We start from the raw sequence: 12,851 nt of genomic DNA, 5'->3' as shown, positions 1-12,851 counted from the left end.
AAAGGTCTCATCTTCCCTCTCCAATGATACTACGGAGCATTGGTTTTGTGAGATTTGTCGGTGAAGTTTCTGCTCCACCTGCTATGTTGTACTACCGTAGCTGGTTTCGCTGCTCTAGTTGCCTCGTTACTCATGAAGCTGCTTTCGTCTTCATCGAATCTCATTCGGTCAAGTATGGGCTTTGAAACCACCCTGCTCACTTCGGTGTCTCCTGAAAGCATGGCCACGACACGGGACATGGCCGGCCTGCATTGGTGATGTCTGAGTGCACAAAAGAGCGATTCCGAAACACGCTTCACTCTTCCTCGTCGAATTCAGATAAACTACTGTCTGCCAGTTCAACTTCCCGGTTTTCATGCAGGTGCCAGGCCTAATAGACCAGATAGATGAAAAGAAAACATTAGCCGTGTTGGTTCCATTTAAAATACTAAGGTATATCCAATTAAAAAGTAAATCATACCCATTCAAGAAGGTACATCTTGTTTTCCTCCAACCCTGAGTCGGAATTAGGTCTTCCGCTAACGATCTCTAGGCACACGACACCGAAGGCAAACACGTCAGTCTTCTCTGTAAGGTGTCCACGCATGGCATACTCAGGCGCAAGGTATCCACTACATGGGTAATGACAAGAACCGGTTACTATTTATCACCTGGATGCATAAACCATATCGAAAAACAATAAATTGGTAAAAAAGAGTAGTTTTGCTAGTGTTAACTTACATTGTCCCTGCAACACGGGTACTAATGTGGGTCTTCTTATCATCGTAAAGTTTGGCTAAACCGAAATCAGAGATTTTCGGGGTGAGATCAGAATCAAGCAAAATACTGGACTTGACATCTCTGTGCACGACCCTAATCCTTGATTCTTCATGAAGATAAGCTAAACCTCGAGCTACTCCCAAACATATGTCATACCGCATCGACCAGTTGAGATTCAATTTTTTGCCTGCTTCATGAAAGTCATTGGTAAACTATACGTCCAATATGTTTCCAACTATTTGTCTTAGAAAGAAAAATCATATAATTTATTGACCATTCATCCAAAAATTTGGTCTAGCTCTTGTTTTCCAGATACTCATAAACAAGGAGACGTTGATCCGCCTCAATGCAGCAACCGTATAGTTTGACAAGGTACGGTGTTGCACGGCAGATATTGTGGCAATTTCTGTAACAAACTGGCTCTTGCCTTGCCGGGAAACTGCAGACAATTGCTTGAGCAATTGCTCTTCCATCATCAAGTGTTCCCTATGTAGTGAAATAAAAAAAGGATAAACAACAAGATATAACAAACTCAAATCATTTGTTATCCTGGAGTTCCTTTCATTCAGTCTTTTTAATGTCGGTCACATTCAATCATTATTATGTCGAGCGTTCATGTATTATCCTACTGTCTCTTCCCTTTCCTTTCCATATTTTAACAATGATAGAGAGACAAATGAAGAGGAACTGCTTCTACTTTGTGAAATTGAAATTGACATAAAGGTTTGTAATCTGATGTTAGAAATGGATCCAACGGTGTTATGGGATAATAGAACTAAAGTTACCTTATAGATGGCCCAAACCCTCCCTCTCCGAGCTTATTTGCAGGACTGAATCCTCTGTAGCATCTTTTAGCGGCATAACTGAAAGTGTACGGTCTAGCATCATTCCTAGAAGCTCTGCAAATTCAAGAAGAAAGAACCATTGTAAAATTGCTAATCTAAATATCAACGGATCGGTCGGTGTAGATTGGATACACCAAAACTATGAAGTTTACCTTCATCATCTTGCATTTGGGGCCTTCGTCTTGTAAAATAGAAGAAAACTGCAACCAACAGCAGGCATACAACTCCAGCACCAACAGCAATCCCCACAATCAAACCTGTCCGACTGTCCCCGCTGGTTGGAGCATTACTAACAGTAGGTACGAAATCTGCATAAATCGAGCAGCAATTAGAATTACTGTAATACTATGCCATAAACCAAAATAAGTTTGTTGATTGCTGACCTGGGGTAGCACTGATTGCTGAAATCAATGGTCCATATGCACCTTGAGTCGGGACACAGCAAGTCCCTTTCCCAGCCCAAAACAGATGAATTTCAAGGAAGTTTTCTGATACCACAGCTGTAAACTGTCTTGTAACTGCTCGTCTGGGAACACCGCCTGCTTCCCTCTTTATGTCAAAATCCTCTAAAACACGACTTCCCTAAAGTAAACAAATTTGAAAAATAAAGAACATAAATGCCAATGTTTTCTTATAAAAGAGTATGAAACGAATCACCTCAAAAGACATAAACATTCTTAAGCTAAAATGTTCGTAGCTAAGACCAAAGGGAGTCTTTTCTAGTTAGAACAATTCCATGATAGCTGTGTATGTTATTTCTAGAGATGGACTACTGTCAATATATAAGCATGCTACTTGTTTAAGACTTTAGGGCAGCACAGGAAGAATGACAATGAGGTACGGACCTGGATATAAATACGAAAACACGCCTCCCAAGACTTTCCCATCCAGTGATATCTACTATTGTATTCTGCAAATTGGCCTCACAGTATAGTTGCCATTCTCAAGCCCCAACCATAGTACCTTAGTGATGAAGCAGATAACCGTGCTGTCTGGAATAGCTCGAGTCTAGGGTGTTTGTGAACTGAGATCCTGAACTAAACGTGTACTGAGGATTATTGGACCCCGAAAAATATCCAACATTACTAAACTGCCCACCTATTTGTGTCCGTAACAAAATATGATGCTGGACCAAGTGTCTGGTTGTCTCTCTCAAACAGTCTATCTGACGATGTAATCTGCGGACCACCACACTTAATTCCAAAGTTAAAATCTGCAAATAAACACGATATATACTCATCAACCGCACTGAAAAGGGTACTTTTAGTAGAAAAAAGTGTGGAAAGATGATTACAAATGATATTCCCTCAAATCAAGATGATCACCAAATAAAGTATTCAACTAAAAAAAATGTTACATGAATACTTATGAAAATATTTGACTTTGTTTTATTTTGTTTTCTGGAGTTTGTTTTCTTTGAACGAGAAGGAAAGACAATTTGAAATCAAGTACACTATTGGCACCAAAAAAATAGAAATTCTTGCATGTCACATTCTTACTCGATTATGGATGATAATAATCCAAAATTGTGCTCAAAATAACTCTACCAAACTCAGGAAGGTCTTTCCATCCTATGTGCCAACCTATTTGTTTCTTCTTAAGGAGAAACAACCTTAAGAAGCAACCTATTGTTTCTCCTTAAGAAGCATGAAGAGGAAAAGTTTTAATTATACTCACAGATTCCACGTCCTCGGTTGCAAGGGAAGTTCCGTTGAAGGCAGTTCAGTCCGGATGGCAAAACACTGAAAATAAGAAAATGTAATGCAATTGCTTAAGGATGAGGATGGCAAATTAATAATGTTAGACTACATACGAAAATCCAAATACAAATAAGAATATTCGATTATCACTTAACACCCTTCTGGCTTAATAGCAGTAACTGGACAAGTGTAATGTTCTAACTAGAGAGAGTACTTTAAATCAACTTCATATCCTCAATTACGTAAAAGAGAAGATAGCACCAAAAGAATCACCTGTTGTTTGACCGTTCAATTGTGAAGTTGTTGGCAACTAAGTTGCTGTATAATACACGCCATAGAAAAAAGTAATCAATTTCTTGATTATTCAGTGTGTATAAAATGAAGACACAGCGTAAAAATTTTGAAGCTTTCTATAATACTGGACAATCAATCTCAAGAGAAGGAAAAGACAAAATCTGAGAAGAGTATAAAATATCATAACATGTGGTAATAACTTTAAATTACAATTGGAATATGTATTTATTCATAAACCTATATGAAACTTACATTGATAAATTTGGCTCAGAGATCCAAGAGGGAAAACTTCCAGCTAAATTGTTGTACACATCTCTGCAAGGGTTGCATGTTGAGAATGGCATATATTCAAGAGAAGTAAGAACAAGGTAAATCACATCCATTCATGTACATTTTAAACAGCGTCCAAAGCTCCTATGAATCTATGTTCACCATCAATCTTAGATGGCATTGAAGTTTATGCATATGGTCCCTAGTTTCGTCGGCAAAACCAGCAGCGACGACATTGGTACAATGAATGTGCCTTCGTTTCTAGTTCTGATATCCAACCCAGAAATAATTATGATTTTCCAAGAACACATTTTTCATATGATAATACTTCCTTTTGCATAAAGAACTACTATGAGACTTGATGGGTAATTCATTAGAAACAGTCACATTCAACCGTGCATCTAATTTCTTCAATACATGTGTGCTATACTTTATTATCATTTTTTCCCGAAAGTGGTTCCTACGGTTCATATTGTATTACTTTCATCCTACACACCTTTAGCAGCTGGTCCTTGGGGATTCTGTGGGGAAAAAGATACGGCTATGGAACCAGAATATTGTAAACAAGATATTACAATTTGAGATGTTACTAAGATTCGATAAGTGAAAAGATTGACAGTAATGACCTTTTAATCCAAATAAATATTTATCTTAGTGTATCATCTTCAAATTGAGTTGAAGGAGATGTACTTACATATTGCGAAGAGATGAACTCTTTTCTGCAGGAAGTGTACCATTCAACTTATTATTTCCAAGAAACCTTCAGATAAAAACATCAAAATGATTTATATTTTCATATATAAATCAACAAGTTCGGTAAAAAAATCAAGAGGTATATGAAGATAGTTTTCCATAAGTTGGGAGTCTTACAAATGAGTCAGTGAACTCAAGTTAAAAAGTGACTCTGGGATCTGTCCAATTATATTATTGAAGCTTAAATCCCTAGAAAAAAAATATTCGAAGAGTTATTATAAAGTATGAAGCAAGCAAAAAGTAATAAGAGAAATAATATTAATTATATTCAAGTCAATTATGGAGCTCAGAAAGTTTCATCCAAACCCATCAAATGGTAACCACCTCTCCTCCACTGAAACATAAAAACACACACACACACACGCAACCAAGCTTTTTGTAAAATGGTTGCTAACCCAATTTTAACTAAAATGGCTCTGGGTTTAAGTTAACCTTTACAAAGGACTCCCGTAAAAATTTGACCATCAATTTAGAAGGACCAATCAAATGGTCAATTGACTGCTTTCTGGTTCAACACTTTAAACCTGCCTTGATAGATGCTTGACATACAAAGAAACAACCATTCAAGAGAGCAACTTACAGCTGTGTCAAACTCCCATATTCTCCTATGCTGGCTGGAATTGTATCTGAAATATTATTGTTCCTCAGATCCCTGCATGAAATATCCTTTCTTGAGATAATTCTATTAATTTATCGGAAAAAGAGAGAGAAGATGGAGCAAAATGTGAGAGAAGCTGGGATTAAGCTGGCTTACAAGACACTCAAGGACCTCATATCCCTTATAAATGCTAGAGAACTTCCATTAGATAAACCACTTATTCTCCTATAAGTGCATCACATTAGAATGTTGATGTTACAGTCCAACAAGTTCAAAACAAATGCTAAAAGATGTAGGCACTCACAACTCTGTCAGAGAAGTAAGATTGGAAAATGTTGAAGGTATTGGACCTTCAAAAGAGTTTCCTTGAAATCTCCTACAATGAAGAATAGATCAAAACATCATAAATCGTGCAGAAATGCACTAAGACAATATTGATCTCATTATTCTCCACCGCAAATCAGTGAAGATGTTTAAACACGAAGAAAAGTAAACCATACAAGACAGTAAGCCTTGACCAATTTCCTATGAAGTCAGGTATCCTCCCCATAAGTTGAGTATCTGATGCCCACCTGAAATAGAATTATTGCTTAAAGAATTTCATGAATAAACTTTTTTCTTTATGAACATAGCATTTTCTTTATAGAAAAACAGACTAAAAAATCTTACACTGTCTGTAAGTTCTGCAGATTAGCGAATGTTGCAGGGATCTCACCACTTACTCCAGAACTATCAAAGTAACTGCCAGGATAAACAAAGTTCCATCATTTCTGATGGTCTATATGGTTTTTCATCAAGAGGAAAATGGAAATAATAGGACGTAAGTATCAAACCATCAATGATACATTCAAAAGAAACATTCTTAACTGTCAGAAGCATATGCAAATATGCAATATGCTGTAAAAATTGAAGCACTAAATCAGTAAATCACTTTCTATTGAACCTTGACGAAAGTGAGTCTCTTTCAATTTGACTCTAGGCTAATTCCAATAGCCTTAAACTTCTTATTTAATCTAATTATTTAGTTGTTCCTATTGCCACGTACTTGTTTTTAATTGTTTTCTTGTGCCTATTTTTTCAATTAAAATATGAATATCATCAATGAAAGAAATTCTTCTAACCTACTTGGGTTACAGTGTAGTTTGTTCAGAAGCCTAAGCAAATCAATCTGATGGTTCTCACAAACTGTAGCTCCAGTAAGGAACATTACTTCAATTGTTCATAACACCAATAACCCAGTGCAACGAAAGATCAATGTATCCAGTGGAAATCATGCCACCAGTATTTGATCTTGAAAGTAATTATCATTTTAAATTACCCAAAATTAGTTTTTCATCTACCTACATGAGAAAAAAAAGTAAACCTACAGACACTGTAATTCTTAAAATTGTTAGGCATTATGTATTCAAGTAGACTGGAAGCCAAGAACTAGACTGAGGTATAAGGTGTCAATGTTTTAGGATGGCCCTGTAGTTAGCATATAATTCCACGTATTTGTCAATGTACTACAGAAAACTTATGGCTTTACAACACAGAAATAGTAAATACATAATGTTATTCACTAAAACTCTTGGTTTTAAATGGTTGTTATGATATTCTCTCTATGTAAGTTTTTCTCTTTAGAGTTTAGACTGTTTATATGTATAATATTCTTACTATATTATTAAACATCTTTCCTCGTAAAGCTTGATATTTGGGGAATTGCAAACCATAGGAGTTGTTGCTATTTTGATCATAGATGTTATACATCTATTTTTCCGCTCCCTAAGACAGCTTACAGAATCTGCATTGAAATGAAACATTTAGCAATGTACAAGAACTTACAGTTGTTCCAGCATTGAACAGTTGCCAAGCTCAGATGGCAGAGGACCGGAGAAGTTATTAGTGCCGAAGGCACTGCAATATTGAAAAGTATATCAATAAAAAACTGTACAACTCAAAGTAATTTATTGATTTAGTTTACATCAGTACAGTGAATATGAAAAGATGAACCCTAAAAAGTTAATAAGAAACGGAAAAGGAAGATAAAAAAAAATCTGTAAATAAATTCCATTGTTGGAATGTTGTGTAATGTTAAAACAAAGACAAAATCTGCTTTGGAGATGATGTTCATCGTAAAATCATGGAACAGTGGAAAAGACAAGTTGCAAAATTAACTAAAGAGAGAAATTTAAGAAATTAGCTTACAATGATCTTAAATCAGTAAGCAATCCTATTTCCTTAGGAACCCCTGATAAAGCATTAATTCCAAAGTCCCTGTTCGACACAAAAGTTACTTATAATAATGTCATAATTGAGAGTTTACAAATTATAAAAATAGGAAATCCTTACAGCCACTGCATTCGAGTTAGATTGCCAATGGAAGCAGAAAGGGGACTGTCAAGTAATTCTGGCCCAATCCTGAAAGAAAATGGGTTTAAAAATGGTGGGGGTCAGTGACCATATAATCAGTAAACATGGACAATTCATTATGCAAAACAGTATTCATAACTTAAAATTCAAGCTTTGCAGCAGCTTGATCTTAGCAGAGATATTAGTAAATGATAAGATCCATAGAAATGTAGAATTGTGAGCAATTGTAAGTAGAATACATACAGATTGTAAGAAAAGTCAAAGTCCAAAGCTCATCAGGGATCACACCTCAACATTCAGTGCATAAACTTTCCTGTAAAAACGAAGGTTATCTCGAATAAGAAAGCATAAAATAAAATATTTTCATATATGTTAGTAAATCCAGATGCTAAATTCTCATCATAACATCAAATTCATCCAAAGTACAACTAAAACAGCATTTCTGGAAGGAATAGACATTTTCCATGAAGAAACACCCATATGCATGTGGATGGAGACTGTTATAGCATCAATGCAAGCAATTTCGAGACCATTCAGACATAAACTCAAACAGATGCTATGCAACCATCAAATAGCTTGCATGAAAAGGCAAGATTATCAAGGGAGAAAGAATCCGGGTACATACAGACGGGTGATGTGGCATGTAGACCCATTGTTGAAAGTGCACACACATTTTATGAAAGGGTTGTAATTTCGGTCATCGATGTCGGTCGAGTCGGAGTCGAGCGCCGCTCCACTGCAGGGGTCACGGTTGTGTTCCATTGGTCCTGTCGTGCTGATATTCTCCATTGTTGAAATATTGTGTTCAATGCTCTCACTGCACTCCAATTCAAGGGTATCAATTTTGTACATGTTTTCAATATAAAAAAAAATCTAAAACTTTCTGGTATCCAATAATTAAATGACAAGGATAAAAACATTTATGATGAAATCTCTAATTATTAAAGATAATTATATTAGTTCTAACTATTTAAATAATAATTTTAATCAAACTTACAACAATTATAAAATTCTATTGCAATCGAACTTAACTCATGAACATATTTAGTTAGTATTAATAATATTATCGAATTCTAAAGCATATAGACAATTGCAAAATCACAAAAATTCAAGCAATAGGATTTTCATTCATCATATTCACATGGATGCTAATGCTATTATAACTATGTTTGAGTAACCTCAGTATATATAATCTCTCAAACAACATGAAAGGAAATGTATCCAATAACTTGAAGAAGGAAACACAAACAAGGAAGCGACAAAAGTTGCAGCTCAATCATGCATGGTTTATCGAATTCCATACGTTTAAACCTAATCCCTAAACCAACCACAAAAACATAATATTACCTTCAGCAGGATCAGTAGTTGGTTGAGATCGATTCTGAGCTTCAGCCGCGAAAGGCAAAGCTAAAACACAAAGAACGTAAATACTCAAACCCAGAACTTGTTCTGTTCTAAATGGTATCAACATGTTCGTCAATCACTCTTCAAATACTATTTGTTGTTCTATCCATACGTATATATATATATGCGTGTCTGTGTATAGGTTTGTTCTATGATTGAATATTGAATGAAAAAAAATTTAGAGAGTAGTTATGTTGCCTTTTATGACAACTTGGATCATAGAAGTTGACTAAACCATTATTTATTTCTTTATATCTCAGAAAGTATGAATATAGGGAAGGATTTTATCTACTTCCTTTCCTCTCATAATTGTGTTTGATTTTGATTTGTACATATTTGTCAAATTCTAAAGTTGACTTTAATATCATATTGATTGTGGATGACAATAGTTTACAACGATATTATAATTATCTTTATGATATTTATATAAAAAATAAGCCCTATTAGATATTTATTATTCTGAATAAATTTAAAGTCATTTCGCCATCCAAGCCGTCATCGACGGGTGCTGCTTCACCGGCAATCGCCGCCTTGCGGAAGCCTAACGGCGACGACGGCTTCAATGACAAGGAAAAATATTTAGGATTTTCTAATTTAGGGTTGGTATTTGATCTAATTATTATTAAAAATTATGAAAAATAATCTAATTAATATTTTATTTTAAATAATTTACCTTTAAATTTTTAACTAATTATAATTACATTGAGTCCTTTAGAATTTTAAAATTTTATAAATTAAATTAATGGTGCTCAGCGGTGCTCATCGTTAGTGGTGCTCGTCGAGCTCGACAAACTCATCCCTATATTAATAAATAATTATTATTTATTTTATTTAAAGAAGATAAACCTGTTTAAAAATTCAAATATTTATTACATAATTAAATATTATTCAAACACGTATGCAAGCATCTTAACAACTAGTTATAACTTATATTTAAATTTCATAACAACGATTGCATAACGTCATGAGATGCTCATGGTAGCGGTATGAAAGCAAGGAGGGAGGATTGACTATAGATTTATAAAAGTAATTTAGCCTCTCTTTTTTCCTTTAATTTTTTAATTATTTAGTTTAATGATGTTTTAGGGTAAGCCATGGTGGCTCTCACACTAACCATGACCTTTTGGTTGCGATTGTACAAATACGAACGCCGACAACGGCGCCCCCCCACGTGTCATGGACGACGGTCCTATAATCCTATTGAACATCATAAATTATTATTATTTCTAAATGATATAGATTAATTTTCAAAAATAGTTCAACTTTTAGAAGAAAAAAATAAATTATTTTTTTAAAAAATATTGTTTATAATTTCAAAAAAAATTACTTTTTATTGATTATAAAAAACAATTTTAGATTTAATAGTGTTGTTTAAATTTAATAATTTAGAAAATAATGTATATTATTATTATTATTATTATTATATGTCATGTTTGATAGACAAATTATAGTTGTACACTTAAAACAATTTTAATTTTAAAATAATACTAATTATAAATTAAAGAATGTAATTTCCCATACAATTACATCAATTCACGTTTCTTCCCTTAAGAATTGAATAGACTAATTGAAAACCTTTAATTATATTTAATGATTGAAATTTATAATTACAATAATTAGAGTCAAATTTAATTATTTAAAAAATAGTTAATAATTCTAATCTTATCATGAATCTATTACATGCATACATAGCTCTAAATTCTCATAGAAATGCCTCCTTCCATGATTTCATTGATTTGTTATATGCATGACCCTTTCAAATTATAGACTTGGTAAAAGTTTAAAATGACACCTTTTTGTATATGCACGACCCTTTCAAATTATGTGACTCATTAAAGCTTAAAAATGATTCATACCCTTGATTTAAATGTCACTCACAGGCACATAAGAATTTAATATCATTACAAATATTCAGAGTTCAGTACAAATTTTTCTTTCACAAAAAAAAAAAACTAATGTTACTGAAATATATATATATATATATATATATATAGATTATATATATAGTGAAATTTAGTTCATTCGTTATCATTATTATTTTAATATTTGAAAGGTATGAGTTTAAATGTATTTAACATTTTTTGCGTTGTTTTGAAAAGTGACTTTTAAAAAATCGGCAAAAAAGAACTTTTAAAATGCTTTATAAAAGTATATTTCAAAATTTAATTATTTGAGATTAGTGAAAAAGTGATTTTGAGAAGATAAAATATCAATTTTAGACATTATTATAGATTAAAAATATAGCATTTAAATTATATTTGCACTTATAGATACTATGTTATATAAAATATATCAGCTTAAACTATGATAAAAATATAAAAATATTTTAAGATAACTCGTTAATATATAAATACACAATTAATAAACAAAATTGAATTTCAAAGTTCTTTTCCAAGACAAATGATTTGAAGACAAATGAGTGGTGCCCATACATTAGTCAGGGTAAAATATAAATATGTAAATAAATGCAAAGCTGAAAATGAAAAAACTATAAATTCTAGCTTCTACAGTTGGTTTGAAACCACCATTTTCATAACATTTTTCTTTTTCATTTTTATTTGTTTAGAATTTTTTTGAGTTCAAAACCAAATTTCTTTTTAAGTAAAAGTGCTTTTAACAACGATACCAAACACATCTATGGTAAATTAACTTAGTTAAAACTGTTAATTTGATGATTCAACAATGTTTCTATTGTCTATGAGTATTTGCGGAGCTCGTTCGAGTGTCTAAGAGATTTATTGTAACACCCACAGACCGATGCGAGTGACCTAATCCGATCTGAGGTGTCACATTAGGGCACGGAGCGCCACCGTAAAAATCCCAGAAAATTAAAAATTTTGTTAAAACACTTAAATCATAAAATATTTTTTTAATACAAAAGTAGAATTTAACAATATTCAGAAAATAAAACATATTTCAGACTCTTATATAAAACAAAATACAACCTACATGCCCCCTAATCACATGCACAATACTCCGCAAGCAATGCCGGGAACTCCTTTACTAAAGTCAATAGTTGCACTGGTTTGATCCTTTTCACCAGAAATGGTGAGTAATAGAGTGAGTTTTGGGAAGCTCAATAATACATACTACTAGATGATGCTGAGAACATGCATGTAATAGACAAGCATAAAACTTCCTTATGGATCCAAACGTATACATGTTTTCAAATGAGCTGAGGTTTCATGGTTATTTCTCTTCGAGTAATAGGCATGAAGATTACATTTCAGAGGAAACATTCAGAGATCCAAGTTCAGGAGATCGGAATAGGGTGTCTAGTGTATTCCAACAAAACCAGTGAAAATATACATTTTTTTTAAAACAGTAGCATTTAAACATATTTTTCATAAGCCATAGTAAAACCCTCTAATCGAATGCCAATATGCAGTTCCTCAGAACTGCATCCATAAGGACTTACCCTAGGCCCAAAGGGCGTAGGTTCAACCTAAGGGAAACCTTGGGTTCATAAGATTACCCTAGAGGAAGCGTAGGTGCCCACCTGAGGGGAGTTCCCTCAAATCCATAAGGTCTTACCCAAAAACACATAGCAGTGGTGTTTATCCCTAAGGGGATGCCTTAGGGTCCATAAGGTCTTACTACTAGGCCCATTAGCCTAGAAGCCCACCAAGAGTCGTCTTAGGTCTATAAGGAATTATCATTCAGTGTTGAACCTATACAAGGAATTACCAACAGCGACTGAACCTGTCAGTGTCTTCAGTCATACTAGAGTCCCAGAGTACCCCGTATAAAATAATTTCAGTCCATAAATAAGATATCAGAAATCAGAGCATATATTAGAGATCAGAACATAAATCATAGATCATACTGTATTTCAGATAACAACACATACTTTTAAAATCAAAGAAAATATATGTG

At 33.6% G+C, this 12,851-nt stretch overlaps 1 pseudogene; it reads right to left on the bottom strand.

Moving 5' to 3' along the window:
• Positions 1-288: 288 nt before the first annotated feature.
• On the bottom strand, positions 289-9,167 carry LOC120157703 (annotated as a pseudogene).
• Between the last annotated feature and the right edge of the window lie 3,684 nt (positions 9,168-12,851).

The sequence above is a fragment of the Hibiscus syriacus genome, unplaced genomic scaffold, assembly GCF_006381635.1.
Source record: "Hibiscus syriacus cultivar Baekdansim isolate YM2019G1 unplaced genomic scaffold, ASM638163v2 tig00002840_pilon, whole genome shotgun sequence".
NCBI lineage: Eukaryota > Viridiplantae > Streptophyta > Magnoliopsida > Malvales > Malvaceae > Hibiscus > Hibiscus syriacus.
The sequence above is the reverse complement of the archived record's forward strand: the minus strand, read 5'-3'. Positions and strand labels throughout refer to the sequence as shown.